Source organism: Erinaceus europaeus, chromosome 7 (assembly GCF_950295315.1).
Source record: "Erinaceus europaeus chromosome 7, mEriEur2.1, whole genome shotgun sequence".
In the NCBI taxonomy this organism is placed as follows: Eukaryota; Metazoa; Chordata; class Mammalia; order Eulipotyphla; family Erinaceidae; genus Erinaceus; species Erinaceus europaeus.
Genome location: NC_080168.1, coordinates 12579342 through 12598275, shown reverse-complemented (window position 1 = coordinate 12598275; position 18934 = coordinate 12579342). Strand labels below are relative to the sequence as shown.

At 46.5% G+C, this 18934-nt stretch overlaps 1 long non-coding RNA gene across 6 annotated transcripts in view; it reads left to right on the top strand.

Moving 5' to 3' along the window:
* Nucleotides 1-7107, top strand: part of LOC132539377 (uncharacterized) — a 44349-nt gene extending 37242 nt beyond the window's left edge. For all 6 annotated transcript variants that reach the window (XR_009550625.1, XR_009550624.1, XR_009550626.1 and 3 more), the window contains 2 exons: nucleotides 5824-5936; nucleotides 6692-7107. This is a non-coding gene — a long non-coding RNA (uncharacterized LOC132539377). The remainder of the gene's footprint in view (nucleotides 1-5823; nucleotides 5937-6691) is intronic.
* The last annotated feature ends 11827 nt before the right edge of the window (nucleotides 7108-18934 follow it).

Below are 18934 nucleotides of genomic sequence, written 5' to 3'. Positions count from 1 at the left end.
CTTTGGGGGTCTTTTAGCCTGACTCTTGTCCTGGTTCCTTTGTCCAGTGTTTCTTCTTGTTGGTTTAACCATTCTATATAGTATGTTATGAGGTCCCTCTCTCAGTACTTTTCAAATTACTGATCACTCTTGCCTGGACTGTCTTGTGTCTAAGGTACTTAAAGAATTCACAGTTGTGGAAATTAACAGTTGTTTCAATACTGTTTCAATCCCTGAGTTGCAGCACAGTAGCTGTTAAAGCCTCTTTTGTTCTTTTTCTTCCCTGTAGGCTATGGGAGGCTGAGGGCTTTTAAACTACAAGTAGGCTTTTTAGCTTAATCCCTCACTCCTGACCAAGAGATAAAGCAGTGTGGGGGAGAGATAGCACAGTGGTTATGCAAAGAGACTCACACTCCAAGGATCCAAAGCTCTGGGCTCAATTCAGCTTTTCTGCTAAGCCGGACAGCACTGCTGGGCCCTGTGAGTTTCTAAACAAGTCCCATTTATAGTCTGTAGGTTCTGAGACAGTTATTCACCATGTTCTCATCAGGAGAACAATGTGGAAAGGCTCCCATTATACAGCCCCACTGCTTGGCCAAGTAGGTGTAGCTCTTCTCCCAAGATTCCTGGTCAGTTCTCTGTTCCCAGATGTTGGCACAGGGCCTCCCCCCTGCTGCTCCAGCCTCTGGGGGCAGTAGCAATGGAGACTCACAGTTGCATTTGGTGAGTCTTAGGGGAGTCCTCTCCTCCCTTCAGTCTTTTTGACTCGATGTGGTGCCTAAACTGGCAAACTGCTGGACTGTTACCAGCCGCTCAGTCTCTCCTTAGGCTCCTCTCTGTCCATGAGCCACACGTGTTTGCACTCACTGGTGGTTTGGTGGGTTCCTGAAATCATTCTAGACCTGTTGCAGTCCCAGGTGGTCTCCTTTGGTGTTCCTAGTTGACCAGGGAGAGGAGAGGAGAGGAGAGGAGAGGAGAGGAGAGGAGAGGAGAGGAGAGGAGAGGAGAGGAGAGGAGAGGAGAGGAGAGGAGAGGAGAGAAACACAGCTGCTGCTGCTCTGTAGCCCTGCCTCCGGAAGTCCCCCCACCAGGCCACTTTTTCCTTCAGACACACACACACACACACACACACACACACACACACACACTATCAGAGGCTGCCCTCAGTGTCATAGCAGTTCTTATGTGGTGCTGAGACTAGAATGTGGGCCTATGGTGGAGGAGACAGCATAATGGATAACAGTGCTACAAAAAGATTCTTATACCTGAGGCTCTGGGTTCCCAGGTTCATTCAATCCCCAGAACCCCATCAACCAGAGCTGAGCAGTGCTCTGGTAAAACAAAACAAAACAAAACAAAACAAAAAATCAGTAAATAAAAACATGGGCCCAGGGCCAGGTTAGTGGCTCTGGTTGAGCTCACATGTTACAATACACAAGGACCTGGTTTGGAACCCCTGTCCCCATCTGCGGGGGAAAGCTTTGTGAGTGGTGAAGCAGTGTTGCAGGTGTCTCTGTCTCTCTCCTTCTCTATCACCCCCTTCCCTCTCCATCTCTGGCTGTCTCTATAAATAAATAAGTATAATTAAATAAAAATAAATAAAGAATAAAAAGCATGGACCTGAGGCCAGGCAGTGACATAACTGGTAAAGCGCTCACATTACAGTTCAAGCCCCTAATCACCCACAAGTTGTGAAGCAGGGCTACAGGCGTCTCTCTTCCACTCCCCTCTCAATTTTTTCTCTCTCTCTTTTAACCAGAGCACTGCTCAGCTCTGGTTTATTTTGGTGTGTGAGATTGAATCTGGGACTTCGGAGTCTCAGGCCTGGGTCTCTCTGCATAGCCATTATGCTGTCTAGCCCATCTCTATCTTCTTGTTTTGTTTTGTTTTTAATCTTTATTTATGTATTGGATAGAGATAGCCAGAAATTGAGAGGGAAGGGGGTGATAGAGAGGGAGAGAGACAGAAGCACCTACAATACTGCTTCACCACTCACAAAGCTTTCCCCGCAGATGGGGACTGCGGTCTTGCACCTGGGCCTTTGCACATTATAATAAGTGTTCCCCATCAGGCATGCCACCACCCGGCCCCTCTCTCCATCTTTTTCTTTTTTTTTTGTCTCCAGGGTTTTTATTGGGGCTTGGTGCCTGCACTATGAATCCGCTGCTCCTGAAGGACATTTTTTGCCATTTTATTGCCCTTGTTGTTGTGGTTATTGTTGTTGTTGGATAGGATAGAGAGAAATCAAGAGAGGAGGGGAAATGGGGGATAGAAAGATAAGACACTGGCAGAACTGCTTCACCACTTGTGAAGCAGCCCCGCCCTGTAAGTGGGGAGTTGGGGGCTTGAACCAAGATCCTTATGCTGGTCCTTGAGCTTTGCGCCATGTGCATTTAACCCAGTGCGCTACTGCCTGCCCCCCTTCTATTTTTTTTGAAAGATTTTTACTGAGGCCAGTTGGTGGTGCACCCACCACCACACGTTATCATGTACAAGGACCCGGGTTTGAGCCTCAACTCTCCAGCTGCAAGGGGGAAGCTTCACTTGGTGTGAAGCAGGTCTGTAGGTGTCTTTCTTTCTGTCTTCCCTTCCATCTCAATTTCTTTTTGCCCTACCAAATAAAAATAGGGGGAAAAATGGCTGCCAGGAGCAGTAAATTTAGGCACTGAGCTCCAATGATAACCCTCATGGCAATAAAAAATAATGATAATGGGAGTCAGTGGTAGAGCAGTGAGTTAAGCGCACATGGCACAAAGTGCAAGGACCGGCGTAAGGATCCAGGTTCGAGCCCCGGCTCCCCACCTGCAGGGGAGGCGCTTTATAGGCGGTGAAGCAGGTCTGCAGGTGTCTATCTTTCTCCCTCCTCTGTTTTCCCCTCCTCTGTCCATTTCTCTCTGTCCTATCCAACAACAATGACATCAATAAAAACAACAATAATAAAACAACCAGGGCAACAAAGGGGGGAAAAAATAGCCTCTAGGAGCAGTGGACTCATGGTGTAGGCACTGAGCCCCAGCAATAACCCTGGAAGCAAATAATAATAATAATAAAATAAGTAAATAAAATGTCTTTATTAAAGGGAGCAAGACCCAGAGCTTCAGCTTTGAACATGCAATGCCAGGGATCAAAGCTGAGATCTATGGCCTGTGAGCCTAATGCCTAAGAAGCTGGCTGGATTGGGAGAGGTGACATGAGCCAAGACAGAACTCAGCCACAGAGATTTATTTATTTCCAGCGATTCCACTGCTAGGCACTTACCCAACAGATATAACACTGACTCAGAGAGATATCTGCACCCCTATGTTTATAGCAGCTTCATTCACAATAGCAAAAACCTAGAGACAATAAAAATGGCCTTCTACAGATGACTGGATACTATTTGGATAAAATTGGATTCAAATACTAGATAAAAATTATGGGACATATACTCAATAGAGTATTATGCAGCAATAAATAGGGACAGTATTATGTCCTTTGGGATAAAGTGAAATGGAATTGGAGGTGATTATGCTCAGTGAGCAGGTCAGGAGGTGAAGGACAACTACTTAATGATTTTACCCATATGCAGAATATAGACAGTTGAATATTACAAATGTGAAAAAAAACACATTTTAATTTCTTTATTGGAGAATTAATGTTTTACATTCGACAGTAAATATAATAGTTTGTACATGCATAACATTCCCCAGTTTTCCATATAACAATACAACCCCCACTAGGTCCTCTGCCATCCTTCTTGGACCTGTATTCTCCCCACCCACTCACCCCAGAGTCTTTTACTTTGGTGCAATATGCCAATTCCAGTTCAGGTTCTACTTGTGTTTTCTTTTCTGATCTTGTTTTTCAACTTTTGTCTGAGAGTGAGATCATCCCATATTCATCCTTTTGTTTCGGACTTATTTCACATAACATGAATTATTTCACTTAACATGAATTTTTCAAGGTTCATGATTTTTCCAAGGTCGGCTGAAAACGGTGAAGTCACCATTTTTAACAGCTGAGTAGTATTCCATTGTGTATATAGACCACGACTTGCTCAGCCACTCATTTGTTTCAACCTATTTTCAAAATGGGAGAACTATCATGGTTATCTTTGGGGGTGACGCTGGGGACACAGACCTTTGGTGACAGGAGTGGTGAAAAAAATAAATAAAGGGTCTGGGTAGTGGCGCACCTGGTTGGCCACACATGTTACTATGCATGAGGACCTGGGTTCAAACCCCTGGTCCCCACCTACAGGGGAAAAGCTTCACAAGTGTTGAAGCAGGGGTGCAGATGTGTCTCTGTTTCTATATCACCCCTCCCCTCTCAATTTTTGGCTGTCTCTACCCAATAAATAAATAAAGATAATAAAATGAAATTTAAATTGTTTCAAAGAAAAAACAGATGCTCTTTAAAAATAAACAAAATTTTAAAAATATGTTACAAAAGACAAAAAAGATTTATTTCGCTTTTTTTTTTTTTTAAAGTTTCATTTGTAGTGGGGAGGGAGGTTAGGAGAGGAGAGAGAGAAAGAAGGAGACCATAGCCCAACTCAACTCTAGCAGATGGTGGTGCCAGGAATAGAACTTGTGGCCTCTGGGGCCTGGGGCACGCAAGCCCTGTGCTCTCATAGGCTGAGCTGTCTGGACTTGTGATGCCTGAGTGGAAAAGCCACAGAGCTTGCCCTCTGCCTGCTTCACTGCTTGGCCCAGGTAACCGAGGCTGACAGAGAACAGACCAGACAGAGAGAGAAAAGCCCCAGGTCCTGCAGAGAGCCCACAGAGGGAGTCTGGCAGGCAGGAACTGGGGCAGAGCTACAGGACAACAGGACAGCCTCACAGCAAGCTGGCCAGGAGAGCCTGGATCCCAGCCTGGATCCCGGGGCGCGGTGACTCTGCCCACTGCCTCCTGCCTTCCGGCAAATGAGAGCAAGGGCTGGAGAAACCTGGATAGCTGGAGACACGGGTTCGAGTTCGGCCCCCACGGCACTGAAGAAGGCTTCTGTGCACATGATCTCTTTCACTTTCTGCCTCCGTCTTTAGGGGGAAAAGTGTGTTTTTTTTTTCCTTCCCCAGGCAGATCAGCAGAGTGGGTGCTTTTCTGGTCCCTGCTGCCTGCAGTTGACTGGGCTCAAAATAATCCTCATGCAGAGGTGCCTATTTTGGGGTAGCCCCCTGCTGCCTAGCTTTGCCCTTCTGACTCAACCTGCACTCTCCTCACTAGATGCAACTGTGGGCTATCCCCCCACAAGGCTACTTTGGGGGAGTCGGTGGTAGAGCAGTGGGTTAAGCACGCTACCTGCTAAGCACCTGCGTAAGGATCCCAGTAGGAGCCCCCGGCTCCCCACCTGCAGGGGTGTCAGGCAGTGAAGCAGGTCTGCAGGTGTCTATCTTTCTCTCCCCCTCTCTGTCTTCCCCTCCTCTCTCCATTTCTCTCTGTCCTATCCAACAACGATGACATCAATAACTACAACAATAAAAAAAAAAGGGCAACAAAAGGGGAAAAAATTTAAGAAAAAAAAAAGACTACTTTGGATCTTGTTGGGGCTGCATCGCCCCGGATTGACTTCTTCAGAGAGAGAGAGGAAGAGACAGCAGGTCCTGGGAGCATCTCCAGTGTGGTGGCATCTGGCCTGGGCTGTGCACGAGGCACGGCAGACGCGCTCTCAGGCGAGCTTTCTACCTGCCCGAGGCCGCTTTTGTGCTGCAGCTGACACCGTACATTTTACCCTTCAAAGTGTGCAGTGGTTCCTTGTCACATTGAATTTGCTGCCAGGGTTTTCACTGGAGTTTCTTGCCTGCATGATCTGATCCCACTCTGGTAATTTATTTTTTCTCCTTTCAGATAAAGGGTAAAAGACAGAGAAGGAGAGACACCACAGCACGGATCCATCACTCATGAAGGTGGTTCCCCTGCTGGAAGAAGCTCCTGTGTGATGGCTGGGGGCCAGAACCCAGGTCCTCACTTCTGGAAAGGTATGCAGTGTCCTGGCTGAGCTACCTTGCGACCCCACACCCACCCCACAAGTGTAGTTTTTTGTTTGTTTGTTGGCCTCCAAGGTTATCGTTGGGGCTCAGTGCCTGTACTAAGAATCCACTGCTCCTGGAGGCCATTTTTCCATTTTGTTGCCATTTTTGTTATTGTTATTGATGTCATTGTTGTTGGGTAGGACAGAGAAATTGAGAGAGGAGGAGAAAACAGAGGGGGAGAGAAAGACAGACACCTGAAGACCTGCTTCACTGCTTGTGAAGTGACTCCCCTGCAGGTGGGGAGCTGGGGCCTCGAACTGAGATCCTTACACGGGTCCTTGTGCTTCGCGCCAAGTGCACTTAACCTGCTGCACTACCACTCAGCCCTCGTAGGTGTCTTTCTGTCTCTCTTCCTTTCTATCTCCCTCTCCCCTCTCAGTTTCTCTCTTAATCCAACAACAAACAAACAAATAAATAAGCACATTTATTTATTTATTTATTTATTTATTTATTTATTTATTTATTAAAGTCAGCCTGACGAGGTGTGATGGGGCAGGCTTGAGGCCCCAGTGATGCCTTCCTCCCTCAGTTCCCCCTAAAAAAGGAATGGAAGGGTGTGAGTTAAGGGGATACTGGGCTCAGATATTCAGATATTTCCAAATTGTGATCTTTCTTTTTCTTTTTTGCCTCTGTGACCCGCCATCACATAAATGCTCGCACCATCTGCTGTGACTCCCTGCACACCCACCTGCTCTTCCCAGTGTCTCCTCGTGGGTCTGGACCTGACTTTATGGCTGTTTCCATCAGAATCTGAAGGAGGAAGGTGTTGGGGACACACACAGTGACTCTGCTTTTGTTCCTCGGCCAAGAGTGGATCCTGAAAGTCTTGAGAGGACTCAGCAGGGAGCAGGGGACAGCACAGCCATGGCTGTTTTTCTAAGTGCTCTGCCTTTTATTCCAGAATCTTCCAAACAGTCCCATGGAGGAGGAGTACAGTGCTAAATTCTACTAAAACTAGAATTTAGAACTGGGGAAGTGGTTTCCTTGCCTGAGTGAGGCTCTGAGTTTGGTCCCCTGCAAGTATGAGAGCCAGCAAAGAGCGTGAGTAGATAAAACTCCATGGATGAAGTCCACAGTCTGACCCACTGAACAAGCCTGACCCCAGAGGAGCTCCATGCATGGTGGAACCTTTGCACATTTTCTGTCTCTCATTTTTTTTTTTTTTTGCCTCCAGTCAGTGGGGCTCAGTGCAGCACTGTAAATCCACAGCTTCTGACAGCCTTTTTATTTTTTTTTTTTATTCCATAGGACAGGGAGACTTTGAGAGAGGAGGGTAGATAGAGAGAGGGAGATAAAGATAGACACCTGCAGACCTGCTTCACCGCTTGTGAAGCAACCCACCTGCAGGTGAGGAGCTGGGGGCTCGAACCAGGATCCTTGCGTTAAGTCCTTGCACTTTGTACTACTTGTGCTTAACCTGTTGCTCCACTGCCCAACCCCCCCCCCTTTTTGGTAATAAATAAATTAGTTAATTGAAAAAACAGCCCTGGAAATCCTTGAGGGCCCAGGTGCAGGCCCCCAGTCCTTACTTGCTGGGGGAGCTTCACAAGCTTCACAGTGCTGCAGATGTCTCTCTCTCCACCCCCCCCCCCCATTTCTCTTTGTCTCTCTTTAAAAACAAAAGGGAAAGGAAAGAAAGGCCGCCCGGAGCAGTCATTAGCATCAACGAGCCCTAGTGATATATTTTTTAAAAAAAGATTTTATTTACCTATTAATGAGAAAGAGGAGAGAGAGAGAGAGAGAGAGAGAGAGAAAGAGAGAGAGAGAAAGAGAAAGAAGCAGACAGCACTCTTGTACATGTGCTTCCTGAGATTGAACTCAGGACCTCACGCTTCTTCATGCTCGAGAGACCAATGCTTTATCCACTGCGCCACCCCCAGGATCACCCCAGTGGTAACCTTGGTGGCAAACAAAACAAAACACCCTGCCCTCTAGACCTCCCTTAGGCATTTAGGACTTTGTAGTTCTGCAGACTTTAGATTTCTCACAAATGATGAGGACGGATCAAGGAATGTTTTATTTATGATATTTTTAAAAGACTTATTTTCTTTAAGACTTGTTACTTAAACATTTATTTTTTAAAGGATTTATAAAAAATTATTTATTGGATAGAGGTGGTCAGAAATTGGGAGGGTAGGGGATACAGAGAGGGAGGGAGACAGAAACATACCTACAGTGCTTCACCTTTTGCCAAGCTTTCCCTCTGCAGGTGAGGACTGGCTGCTTGAACCCGGGTTCTTGCACACTGTAACGTGTTCAACTCGGTGGGCCACCACCCGGCCCCTTCAAACATTTATTTAAACAGTTATTTAATTTTTCACCTCGGGTTGTCATCATCCTCCTTACCTTTTTTTTTTTCTATATTATGATCTTTTTTTTTTTTATTTAAGAAACGATAAATTAACAAATCCATAGGGTGGGAGGGGTACAACTCCACACAATTCCCACCACCCACTCTCCATATCCCACCCCCTCCCCTATCATCCTCCTTTTTTTTTTTTTAATATTTATTGTATTTATTTATTCCCTTTGTTGCCCTTGTTGTTTTATTGTTGTAGTTATTATTGTTGTTGTCATTGTTGGATAGGACAGAGAGAAATGGAGAGAGGAGGGGAAGACAGAGAGGAGGAGAGAAAGATAGACACCTGCAGACCTGCTTCACCGCCTGTGAAGCGACTCCCCTGCAGGTGGGGAGCCGGGGCTCGAACCGGGATCCTTATGCCGGTCCTTGTGCTTTGCGCCACCTGCGCTTAACCCACTGTGCTACAGCCTGACTCCCCATCCTCCTTATCTTAATGACTTATTATTTATTCCAAATACTTATCATTCTGTCTCATTTTTTGAAATATTTATTTATTCCATTTTTGTTGCCCTTGTTATTTTATTGTTGTAGTTATTGTTGTTGTCTATCTTCATTGTTGGATAAGACAGAAATGAAGAGAGGAGGGGAAGACAGAGAGGGGGAGAGAAAGACAGACACCTGCAGACCTGCTTCACCGCCTGTGAAGCGACTCCCCTGCAGGTGGGGAGCCAGGGGCTCAAACCAGGATCCTTAGGGTGGTCCTTGCACTTTGCGCAACCGCCTGACTCCTGGGAGTTCAGTGTTTTAGCTACTGCACTATCCCCCAGGCTGCTACTTGATCTAGTTTTAAACTATTTATTTATTTATTTATTTATTTATTTATAGAAAAAGAAAGAGGCCAGGGCACCACTACACACAGGCCATGTGTTGTGAAGCACTGAATCTGGGCCTCAGGCATGCAAGTCCTGTGCTCTGCCCACTGGCCTTTGGATTTTTCTGTGTAAGTGCTTTGGGCGGGGGAGGGGGTGTCCCTCTCCCTGGGAACCTAGTGCACCCAGAGCAGCATGAATTCCTGGGTTGGTTCGTTCTCCACCCTCCCACCCCTCACCCTCTGACAGGCGGTTTTTGCCCCATACCTGCAGAAGAGAGGCAGGTGACTTCCCAGAACCCGGGAAACTGGTTTCAGGATCAGGTCAGGAGTTGCTGTTCCCCCAGAGGCAGGGCCTGCAAGAGATTTGGGTGTGTGGGGTGGAGGGCAGGGCTGGCTCTCCTTAACCCGACCACCAGCACTGCCCAGGCAGGGTGTGACACCAGCATTACGGTGACACTGTTCCCATTCCCTAAGGTCCAGTTTCAGCTGTATTGTCCCCCGGACATGGGTCCAATTCAGACAAATGCCTCCTGACACTGGGTCTGTGGCCGCATTCTGAAAGACACCCAGCAGCCCCCTCAAATCAGGAGGGAGACCTGTGATCAGGAGGGAGGGGTGGGGTAAGCAGTGCAGGGTCTCAGGCTCCACCCCAGAGCCCCTGCGTCAGCACTTGCATTTCTCCGGTGCCCTGCATTTGTCCTGGAGAGTCAGGGGTCTCAAGAATTGGGGCTGGGAGTCGAGCAGTATTGCAGCAGGTTAAGTGCATGTGGCGTAAAGCTCAAGGACCGGCGTAAGGATCCTGGTTCAAGCCCCTGGGAGTCTCTTCACAGGTGGTGAAGCAGGTCTGCAGGTGTCTCTCTTTCTCTCCCCCTCTGTCTTCCCCTCCTCTCTCCATTTCTCTCTGTCCTATCTAACAATGATGATAACAACAACAACAACAATAATAACTACAACAATAAAAAAAACAAGGGCAACAAAAGGGAAAATAAATAAATAAATAAATAAATAAATAAATAAATAAATAAATAAAAGAATTGTGACTGCTGTAACCCCAGCCATTTTGGACTGGCATGTAGTTCCCACACACCCTGTGTTGCAGACCTCTGACAAGGCCCAGGAGGGTTCGGGGTGGTGACTACCAGGTGGGGTGCACGCCTGCCATGCCTAGGGCCCCATCTGAGTTTCAGCACCACATGAGAGGTGCTATGGGGAGAGGGTACTAGTGTTTTGGTGTTTCTGTCTCTCTGAATGTAAACGCTTTGATCTTTAGGATCTGAGACTTAGAGCCAGATATATAACAACAGAAATTGCATACGTATATAAAAATATTTATGTATACATATTTTTCATACATTAAAAAAAAGCTGATCCAGGAATAGTGAAATTGCATGTGCACAAGACTTGAATCTGCAGAAATAAATAATTATCTACATAATATGAAGTAAATGAAAATATTTTTATTTATTTTTGACAGATTTATGTACTCATGAAAGAGAACCAGAGCATAACTCTGGCACACGCTGTGCCAGGGACTTCCTGCTGGAGAGCTGGTGCTGTACCCACTGCATCACCCCCCACACACACCATAAACCAGTGCTGCTCTGGTAAAAGAGAAAGACCAGAGCGTGGCTCAGCACTGGTATGAGGTGGTGACCAGAATGGAACCTGGGGCCTTTGATTGGCCTGCCAGTCAGAGCTCTATCAGTCTGGGCCTCTGCCAGTCAGCCCTCTACCAGTTTGAACTCTTCCAGATTCACTTACTTTAATTAAAAAAAAGAAATGTATGGGGGCTGGGCAGTAGCATAGCGAGTTAAGTGCACATAGTACGAAGCTCAAGGACGTGCAAGGATCCCAGTTCGAGCCCCCGGCTCCCCATCTGTAGGGGAGTCACTTCACAGGCGGTGAAGCAGGTCTGCAGGTGTCTATCTTTCTCTCCACCTCTCTGTCTTCCCCTCCTCTCTCCATTTCTCTCTGTCCTATCCAACAAATGATGACATCAGTAACAACAACAATAATAACTACAACAATAAAACAACAAGGGCAAAAAAAGGAAATAAAAATAATTTAAAAAATAAAAAAAAGGAAAATATTAAAATAAGGGCCAGGTGTTGGCACACCTGTTTGAGAGTTATCGCTGCGGCCTAAAGGCCATCTTTTTTTTCCTTTTCATTGTTGTTGCTGTTGCTGTTACTGTTGTTGGATAGGACAGAGAAATTGAGAGGAAGGGAAGACGGGGAGAAAAAGATAGACACCTGCAGACCTGCTTCACTGCTTGTGAAGTAGGGAGTGGGGTCTCGAACCTGGGTCCTTGTACATGACAACTTGTGTGCTCAGCCAGGTACACCATCACCCAGCCCCTTTGCATTTACTTTCTTTTTTAAATGAAGTTAAAATTCACTTATTTGTTTGTTTACCAGAGCACTGCTCAGCTCTGGCTTGTTGTGGTGGGGTGGAGGCATTGAACCTTCGACTTCAGAGCCTCAGATATGAGAGTCTTAGCATAACTATTATACTATCTACCCCACACTCCCTTTAATTTCAACGTCTCCCTCCCCCCCATGTGTCTGGAGGCACACTGAGGCAGGCATACACATGCTTACATAAACGTGTCAACCTGTAAGTGTGTATATACACTCTTCTTTTCTGAAACATTTAACCTGGCTTGAACTCAGTTTGTGCAAATAACAAAACACAGTTGGGCTCTTTTGTTAGGCTTAATTTTTAAAAATTAAATTTTATTTTATTTTTAATTTTTACCAGAGCACTACTACCCCTGCTCTATTTTTTTAAAGTATTTTATTTATTTTATTTTTTGAGAGAGGTGCAGAAAGAGAAAGACACAGAGAGAAATACCAGAGTACTGCACAGCTCTGGTTTATTGTGGTGTGGGGGACTGAACCTGGGACTTTGGAGCCCTAGGCATGAGAGTCTCTTTGCATAACCATTATGCTATCTACCCCGCCATAATTTTTTTAAAAATATTTATTTATTCTCTTTTGTTGCCCTAGTTGTCTTCTTGTTGTAGTTACTATTGTTGTCGCCGTCGTTGCTGGATAGGACAGAGAGAAATGGAGAGAGAAGGGGAAGACAGAGAGGGGGAGAGAAAGACACCTGCAGACCTGCTTCGCTGCCTGTGAAGCGACTCCCCTCCAGGTGGGGAGCCTGGGGCTTGAACTGGGATCCTTATGCTGGTCCTTGAGTTTTGCGCCACGTGCGCTAACTTGCTGCGCTACCGCCTGACTCCCTAATTTTTTTAAATATTTATTTTATTTATTTATTCCCTTTTGTTGCCCTTGTTGTTTTATTGTTGTAGTTATTATTGTTGTTGTCGTTGTTGGATAGGACAGAGAGAAATGGAGAGAGGAGGGGAAGACAGAGAGGAGGAGAGAAAGATAGACACCTGCAGACCTGCTTCACCGCCTGTGCAGCGACTCCCCTGCAGGTGGGGAGCCGGGGTTTGAACTGGGATCCTTATGCTGGTCCTTGTGCTTTGCACCACCTGCGCTTAACCCGCTGTGCTACAGCCCGACTCCCAATTTTTTTTTTTTAACTTCATTATCAGGGCTGGGAGATGACACACCTGGGTGAGTGCTTGCATTACTTTTCTCAAGGACGCAGGTTCAAGCCCCTGGTCCCCACCTGCAGTAAGGATGCTTCACAAGTGGTGAAGCAGTGCTGCACGTGTCTCTCCTCCTTTCTCCCTCCCCATTCCCTCTTAGTTTCTCTCTGTTTCTGTCCAGAACAAATCAGTCGATAAAGTTGCACCAATTTGCACTCCCATCAGCAGTATAGTAGAGTTTCTCTTTCTCCACAGCCTCTCCAACACTTTTTTTTTTTTTTTTTTGCCTCCAGGGTTATCGTTGGGGCTTGGTACCTGCACTAGGAATCCACTGCTCCTGGAGGCCATTTTTTTCCATTTTGTTGCCCTTGTAGTTGTTATAGCTGTTGTTGTTGGGTAGGAAAGAGAGAAATCAGGAGAGGAGAGGAAGACAGGAGAGAGAAAGACAGACACCTGCAGACCTGCTTCACCACTTGCAAAGCGACCGCCCCCCTGCAGTTGGGGAGCTAGGGGCTTGAACTGGGATCCTTACGCTGGTCCTTGCTCTTTGTGCCACGTGCGCTTAACCTGCTGCGCTGCCGCCCAGCCCCCAACACTTACCTTTCTTGTTTTGTTGATGGAGCCCATTCTCACAGGTGTGAGGCGGAATCTCAGTGTGGTTTGAATGTGCATTTCTCTAATGATAGGTGAATTGGAGCACTTCCACATATGTCTGAGCCATGCATCTCTTCTTTAGAGAGCTGTCTATTCATTCTGCCCAGTTTTTTTCACTATATTTTATTTGTTTTTATTTCCTTCTTAATTTCTCTCTGCCTCTAACCAGTAAAATAAAAAATTGAAGGGAATTTTAAAATATACTAAAAATGAACATTTTAAAGTATTATTGATTCCATATGAGATACAGTGAGTTGAGAGAGAAACCAGAGCAGTCCTCTAGTACCTGTGGGGTTGGGAATTGAACCAGGAGCCTGAGGCAGGCAAGTCTTGAGACCAGGGGAAATTATTTTCTGGGCACAGATTTTTCTTTGGTTGGTCGGGTCTTTGGGGCTTTTCAAGACTTCAAAGCCACTGGAGCCACCCATTCCTTTCAATCCTCTCAGTTTCCTTGGTAAAGCTGGCTATTCTACTTTACACAAAGCAAGTCACTCTAGAGTCCCCGAGACAGCAGTCAGTGCAAAAGACTTTCATGCCTGAGGCTCTTAAAATTCAATCCAGGTTCAATCCCCTGCATCAACATAAACCAGAGCTGAGCAGTGCTCTGTCAAAAACTAATGAAATAACAGCGACAACAACCCACCAGTCACTGAAGCCAGGGAAGTTGTGCAGTGGTTAGAACACTGGACTTGGAAACATGAGGTCCTGGGTTCAATCCCCAACAGCATATGTGTCAGTAATGTTCTGGTTCTCTCTTTCTTGTTAATGAATAAGGAAATCTTTAAAGACCAAGTACATAAAAATAAGTTACTGAGTGGCCCAAGGCAAGAAGTATTGTAGGGGATTTTCAGGCATGAGATCATCAGTTCTGTCCCTGGTGTCACATGTGCCAGAGTGATTCTTGGGTTCTCTCTCTCACTCCCTCCGCCTGTCTTTTTTTTTCTCACATACACACACAAGTAAATCTAAAAAAAATAAAGTTGTGGTCTGGGAGGTGGTGCAGTGATAAAGCTTTGGACTCTCAAGCATGAGGTCGCAAATTCAGTCCCCGGCAGCACATGTACCAGAGTGAAGTCTGGTTCTTTCTCTCCTATCATTTCTCATGAATCAATAAATAAAACTTAAAGTCAGGGGACTGGGTAGTGGCACACCTGGTTAAGTTCTCATATTACAGTGCACAAGGACTCGGGTTCAAGCCCCTGGTCCCCACCTACAGTGGGAAAGCTTCACAAGTGTTGAAGCAGGGCTTCAGATGTCTCTCTCCCTCTCTACCTCCTCCTCACCTCTCAATTTCTGGGTTTTTTTTTTTAAAGATTTTCAAAATTTATTTATGAGAAAGGAGGAGAGAGAGAACCAGACATCACTCTGGCACATGTGCTGCCGGGGATCGAACTCGGGACCTCATGCTTGAGAGTTCAAAGCCTTATCACTGCGCTACCTCCCGGACCACTCAAATTCCTGTTTTTATCCAAAAATAAAAATAAATAAAAACCTTATTTTAAAAAAAAAAGTCACTGAAAAGCCTCCAGAGGTGTCCCCAGACTCCAGAGGGGTCTGTGGCTCAGAAGAGACCACCTAGCCCTGCTTGGAACACTGCAAGCCCTCAATCACTGCCAGCCCTCTCTGGACATCCAGGGCCCAGCAGACTGGCCGTGTGCTGCTGCCCCCTGCTGGACTTGGCCATCTCAGCACCCGTGGCTTTGGTTAGATGAACTTGGGGCTTCTCTGAGTGTCAGCGCAGATACAGACTAGACCCCAGTACCCTACAGAAGACCCCACTGGCCACTTCTGCTTGCCACCTGCTCCCTTGCCAAGGTCCCTGGCTCCTTGGTGCTGCCAATTAAACTGGTAAACAAGATTAATAAGAGATTAAAAAAGAGAGAAAGAAAGCTTTGTAGTCACATGCCATGTATAGGAGTCACACACAAATCACTGAAGGAGATGGTTAGACTCTGGGTTTTCAGCCACTAAGTTGCAGATGCTACCGTGATGCCAGCCTGATTTCCCTGGGCAGACGACCTCACCAATGTGTCCTAGAGGCCCCACCTCTCCAGAGCCCTGCCCCACTAGGGAAAGATAGAAAGTGGCTTGGAGGGGGTCGGGCGTAGCACAGTGATTAAGCACACATGGCATGAAGTACAAGGACGGCCTAGGGATCCTGGTTCGAGCTCCCGACTCCCCACCTGCGGGGGGGTGGGGGGGGTGTCGCGGGTCGCTTTACGGGTGAAGTAGGTCTGCAGGTGTCTATCTCTCTGCCTGTCTGTCTTCCCCTTCTCTCTCAATTTCTCTCTGTCCTATTCAACAACAATGAGATCAATAACAATAGCCACAGCAACAATAAAACAGCAAGGGCAACAAAAGGGGAAGAAATAGCCTCCAGGAGCAGTGGATTTGTGGTGCAGGCACTGAGCCCCAGTAATAACCCTGGAAGCAAAAAATAAATAAAAATATAAAAATTAAAAAAAAAGAGGAAGAGGGAGTCAGGCGGTAGCAAAGCAGGTTAAGTGCATGTGGCACAAAGCGCAAGGACAGGCGTAAGGATCCTGGTTTGAGCCCCTGGCTCCCCACCTGCAGGGGAGTCACTTCACAAGTGGTGAAGCAGGTCTGCAGGTGTCTCTCTTTCTCTCCCCCTCTCTGTCTTCCCCTCCTCTCTCCATTTCTCTCTGTCCTATCCAACAACAATGACATCAATAATAACTACAACAATAAAACAAGGACAACAAGAGGGAATGAATTTAAAAAGAAATAAAAAAGAAAGAAACTGGCTGGAAGTATGAATCAACCTGTCAGTGCTCATGTCCAGAGGAGAAGAAATTACAGAAGCCATACCTTCCTCCTCCTGAACCCTATGGTAATCCTGTGTGCATGCTCTCAGAGGGGTAAAAAATAGGAAAGCTTTCAAGAGAAAGGATGGGATACAGACCTCTGGTAGTGGGAATTGTGTGGCATTGTACCCCTCTTAACCTATGGTCTTGTAGATATTTTTTATCTTATAAATAATTTTTTTAAAAAGAATCTGGGTGGTCTGGGAGGTGGTGCAGTGGATAAAGCACTGTACTCTTAAGCATGAGGTCCTGAGTTTAATCCCCAGTGGCACATGTACCAAAATGATGTCTGGTTCCTTCTCTCTCTCCTATCTTTCACATTAATAAATAAAAAATATTTTTAAAAAGAATCTGGGAAACAAGGGCAACAAGAGGGAAATAAATAAAAATTATTAAAAAAAAAAGAATCTGGGTTTTGTAGGCTGGGGAGACGGGCCAGTGGTCAGGGCACAGAACCTATGAATGCCCGAGGCCTCAGTGTCCATCCTGTATTTGCTCAGCAGTGCTCTGGTCTCTAATAAAAGCCAGTTAATTATAGTGTGGGAGCTAGCTCAATGTGTTAGAGCCTAGTATTAACACGCTTGAGGCATTAAAATCCCAGTTTCAGTCCCAGAACCACTATAAGCCAGAGGTGCACAGTACTTCTCTCATAAAAATAAATATTGGGGGGGGGGCAGGCGGAAGCACAGTGGGTTAAGCGCATGTGGCGCAAAGCGCAAGGACTGGCATGAGGATTCTGGTTCAAGCCCCCAGCTCCCCACCTGCAGGGGAGTCACTTCACAGGCGGTGAAGCAGGTCTGCAGGTGTCTGTCTTTCTCTCTCCCTCTCTGTCTTCCCCTCCCTTCTCAATTTCTCTCTGTCCTATCCAACAACAACAACCATAATAGTAACAACACCACCAATAAACAAGGGCAACAAAAGGGAAAAAATGGCCTCCAGGAGCAGTGGATTTGTGGTGCAGGCACCGAGCCCCAGCGATAACCCTGGAGGCAAAAAAAAAAAAAAAGGTTTTAACGTCAGGGTTAAGTTGGTTCGTTGGCTAATTAAGGATGTATGCTTCAGTGTGGACAGCCAGGATCAAACCAGGCATCCCTGGGCCAAAGTCTCAGCTCCTCTGGGTACAAGACCACAGAGGATTATTGAGTGTTTGATCAGCTCAAGCATTCAGACACTTAATTCAGACACTGGTGTTCATGGCAGTACAAGTCACAACAGCCAAGAGATGGAGACACCACAAATGCCCAGCAGCAGAGGAATGGATGAGGACGATTGTTGGTCATATTGGTTTCCTCCCCTTCCCCCCCCGACCTCTGAGAAAAATTGGTTTGGCCCTTGCTAGTTTTGCACCCCGCTTTCTTCCCGCCCCCTATGCTAAGGACATGCAGAGTCCCAGCAGCAGCTGCTGAGGAAGAATGATAGGGAAGCACATGGTGTGGCGATTTGCCTGTTCGTGAATAAAGATTAAACTGCAGCTTCTCAGCCCAGCCGTGTGTCTCCGAGTCTCTGTCTCTGTCTACCGCCACGAAGCTAGCCCCAGCCTGTTGGAGCTTCCGAACATTAACGACAGACGATGTGGCCTAGATACACAGTGGAGTACTACACAACAATGATAAAGGAATGAGCTAGATCTTAGGGGGCTGGGCAGTAGTGCAGTGGATTAAATGTACACTGTGAGAAGCACAAGGATCAGTGTAAGGATCCCTGTTCCAGCCCCTGGCTCTTCACTTGCAGGGGAGTCGCTTCACAAGTGGTGAAGCAGGGTCTGCAGGTGTCTGTCTTTTTCTCCCCCTCTGTCTCCCCCTCCTCTCTCCATTTCTCTCCATCCTATGCAACACAACAGCAATACAACAATAACAAGGGCAACAAAAATGGGGACAATGGCCTCCAGGAGCAGTGGATTTTTAGTGTAGGCACCGAGCCCCAGTGATAACCCTGGAGGCAAAGGAAAAGATGAGATCTTGCCTTTTGCCACAACATGGTTGGAACCAGAGGGGTCCAGGCTATGTGAAGTAAGTCAAAAGGAGAAAGACAAATGCCAGAGGACTCCACTTGTGCATGGAATAGAAAGGAATAAAGCAAGGGACCAAAGAGATATGAAAATAAAATCTTTGTAGGACTGAGGCTGCCAACATTGGGGGGTTGTGAAGGAGGGGGCTGCTGTGGACTGCAGTGGGGGTGGGGAGGTTGGTCTGTGAGTGGTGGGCATGGCGTGGTCACACGCATCATCAGAGGTGTGAAACTGTACCCCTAAATGGCACAGCCCAGCTGTGGAAATAGCATAATGGTTCTGCAAAAGACTTGCAACTCTGAGACACCAAAGTTCCCAGGTTTAATCCCCAGTACTGTTGTAAATTAGAGCTGAACAGTGCTTTGGTAAAAAAGAAAAAGGTTGTCGGGCAGCAGCGATTAAGTGCAGGTGGCGCAAAGCACAAGGACCCCCGGCTTCTCACCTACAGGGGGTCGCTTCACAGGCGGTGAAGCAGGTCTGCAGGTGTCTGTCTTTCTCTCCCCCTGTCTTGCCCTCCTCTTTCCATTTCTCTCTGTCCTATCCAACAACGATGACAACAATAACTACAATAATAAAACAAGGGCAACAAAAAGAGAATAAAATAAATATTTTTAAAAATTAAATTAAATTAGATAGCCCAGGAGTGGCACAGTGGGAAGTTTTCAAACGTGAAGGCTTGAGTTCATCTTGTAGCATCCAGGAGTGTGGAGTCACCCAGCGTCCTT